The sequence below is a fragment of the Triticum urartu genome, chromosome 4A (genome assembly GCF_056163025.1).
Source record: "Triticum urartu cultivar PI428250 chromosome 4A, HENAU_Tu73, whole genome shotgun sequence".
Taxonomy (NCBI): Eukaryota; Viridiplantae; Streptophyta; class Magnoliopsida; order Poales; family Poaceae; genus Triticum; species Triticum urartu.
This window is the reverse complement of record NC_141876.1, coordinates 370,985,751-370,989,221: the sequence shown is the minus strand read 5'-3', so window position 1 is coordinate 370,989,221 and position 3,471 is coordinate 370,985,751.

Here is a 3,471-nt window from a genome sequence, read left to right as displayed (position 1 = left end):
CCAACAACAGGTCTATGTTTATCTCTTTTATCAGGTTTAGCAATTCTAGCAGCTTCTTCACAGAAGTAAATAACATGCCCATCCACATCTTCTTCCAGGAGATCTTTAACCATAGAAATATTAGGTTGAACTTTAATTTGTTCATCAGTTTTAGGTGTTCTAATATAACTTTTGTTAACAGCAGTTGAAACTTTAGAGTGTTCCTTAATTCTAACAGGGAAAGGTGGTTTCTCAATATAAGTAGAAGGAACAAGTCGATCAACATTATAAAGTATAGTTTCTTCTTTAACTGGTACTAGTTCTTTAATTTCATCTTTAATAGGTGGGTGATATTTAAACCACTTCTCCTTAAGGAGTTCAACATGAGCAGCAACTGATTCACAAAAGGAGGCTATTATCTCAGAGTCAAGTCCATATTTAGTGCTAAACTTTTGAAAAGCATCAGTATCCATAAAAGATTTAACACAATCATACTTAAGTTTAATACCTGACTCTGTACCTTCGTCGAGTTCCCAATCTTCAGAGTTGCATTTAATTCTCTCCAAAAGATCCCACTGGAATTCAATATTCTTCTTCATAAATGAACCAGCACAAGAAGTATCAAGCATGGTTTGATCATTACGAGAAATCCGAGCATAAAAATTCGGGATAATAATTTCTCTTGAGAGCTCATGATTGGGGCATGAATATAACATTGACTTAAGCCTCCCCAAGCTAGAGCGATACTTTGTCCTTCACGAGGCCAAAAATTATATATATAATTCCGATCACGATGAACTAGATGAATAGGATAAAATTCTTGGTGGAACTCCAATTTCAAACGATTCCAATTCCATGATCTAATATCATCACATAGCCTATACCATGCCAATGCTTTTCCCTTCAAAGATAAAGGGAAAACATTTTTCATCACTTCATCCCTGGGTAAACCTGCAAGCTCAAACAATCCACAAATTTTCTCCACATATATCAAGTGCATATCAGGATGTTCGGTTCCATCTCATGTATAAGGATTAGCTAGCAGTTGTTCTATCATACCCGAAGGAATTTCATATTCAATATTTTCAGTAGGTGTAGTAGGTAGATGTCAGATTTCGGGTTCTGGCAAAACCCTTGAGGTTCGAACACTGGGGTGCGCACAAAGATCTCTCCCCCTCTCTAGCTCGCACACTCCAGGATCTCACGGGCAATCTCGATGAACCCAAAGAACACGAGACACAAGATTTATACTGGTTAGGGCCACCATTGTGGTGTAATACCCTACTCTAGTGTGGTGTGGTGGATTACCTCTTGGGCTGAGGATAAACAGTTACAAGGGAAGAACAGCCTCCCGAGGAGAGGTGTTATTGTGTTTGGTGAGCTTGTGTGGTTGAGGATTCTCTCCTTCTAGATCAGCCTCCCTTTGCTATGGTGGTGGCTAGTCCTATATATAGAGGCCCTGGTCCTCTTCCCAAATATTGAGTGGGAAGGGATCCCACAACGGCCAATTCGAAGGGGGGTAGCTAGTACAAGCTATCCTGACAAAAGTAGTCTTCGCCTGCCAAAGGCTCTGGTGGTGACGCCGTCTTGGGCTCCACGGTGACCTCCGTCCTGTTGTCCTGCTGGTCTTGGTGTCATTGCACCGATATGGAAACCTTTGCCTAATGCCTCGGGACTCCTCACCTGCGCTTGCCCCTTTAGCACCAAAGAGGAAATGAGGACACTGCGCGCCCTGGCGCCCGCCTCGCTCCAGTCGGCATGGCTTGCGTCACGCAAACCTCACGAGGTGTCCCTTGCCTTGATCTCTCCACTCCTCATGAGCCAGTCTGGTGAGGCCGCCCCTGAGGAGGTCTTGCGTCATCCGCCTCGCAAGGCTTGGCCCCTCGTGAGGGTCTTGAGTGTTTGCTAGTGAAGATGGGTCGTACAGGGCCGATGGTGGAGCCACGCCGCAGGCCGCAGGCAGGAAAGTCTGGGGACCCCCGTTCCCAAAACGTCGATAGTAGCCCCCAGGCCCAAGGCGCACTCGGGCTTGGCTTCAAGGCAAAGCCAAAGGGGCAAGTGCGGAGCGCCGTGGGCCCCAACAGCCTGCGGCCATGGTTGACGTGTGGCGATTGATTGGACGTGGGCGTCCCCGCTTCCCCACGCCGCCTCGGCAACTGCCCGACTTGACGGGTCCTTGCTGCATGCAGAAAAAGATCATTATTAACTTAGATCGTGGAGGCCAGCGGTTGGCCTCCCCTTGGCTATAAATGGGAAGGGGGCGGAGCCCCCATCACCCATCTCTTCCTTTGCTTCCCCCGCTTCTTCTTCTTCCTTGCTTCTTTGCCGGCAGCGGCACCCATGCCGCCTGCGAAGAGGCACTCGGCTGTGGAGAAAGGGAATGCTCGCTAGGAGGGGCCCGGCTTACCATCGCCCAAGAGGGGGCACGACCGTCCCCGCAAGCACGCTGCGACCCCCGTCGCGGCCCCTCGTGGCCGTGGTGGCGCCTCTTCGAGTGGTGGTGGTCTCCTGATTTGTGGTAGCCCTGTTGATGAAGGGAGGCGCGCCATGGTCACGTGGCCGCCCAGGCCGCGCTTCCGCTCGGCAGAAGTGCTGCCGGAGTTCATGTGTGGTCGGAGAACCCGGCCTGCACTTGGCTTCAGCGCCCGCACTTCTTTGTTAGCGAGGTGCCAGCCACTGGTGCACGCGGTCTTTGGCTGCAGGCGGATGGCTGCTGCAGCAAGGCTTTGTGGGTCGCGGTTGAAGTCTCCGCTGCAGGCAACGCAGTCCTGGCTCGCAGTTGGCAGACATTCGCCCGCGCGCGGACTAGGCAGGTGGTGTGCCCTCCACTTCAAGTACGACGGCGGCGCGACCCTCTTCGTGAGGGTATTTGGGGAAGATGGTCGCCGCGTCGGGTGCTGCCCCGAGGACAACGACGGCGACGAGGTGCTCGGCCTTGGCGATGGCCGCGATGAGAGTAACAGCGGGCCTGCCCTCGGCGCCGACCATGTCTCGTCCTGGTCATCCAGCTACGGCAACTCTTCTTCCGGCGACAGCTCCAGCAGCGGTGGCTACGACCAGCCGCCACTCCCGCTTCGAAGGTGGCAGTGGGTCGTCTTGTCGTCACGCTCCAGAGAAGCGCGAGGAGGGATCTGGCTGAGCTAAGGAGAGCGCCACGGGCTCATCCTCGTGACCTGTTGCGGGAGCACGTTCTGCTTTTGTTTCGTTCTTCCTTTCCTTCCTGTATTGAGAGAGAGACAAGTTTGGGGCCCTGCTGGGGCGTGCAACAATTATGATTTCTAAGTGGTTGTGCTATGTTTATCATTCCTGTGTTGTGTTGCAGCGTCATGTTTTATGTATGCACGTAGGAATAACTTAGCATGATGCGCCTGAAGTAGGTTCCGCCTCGCGAGGCGTGCGTTCCTCAATGCCTGATGAGGCCTCCTGTGCTCAGAAGGCGCCTGAGAACTGCAAAAATTCGTTAGGGAATCCTTATTCTTCCAAATCCTGGTC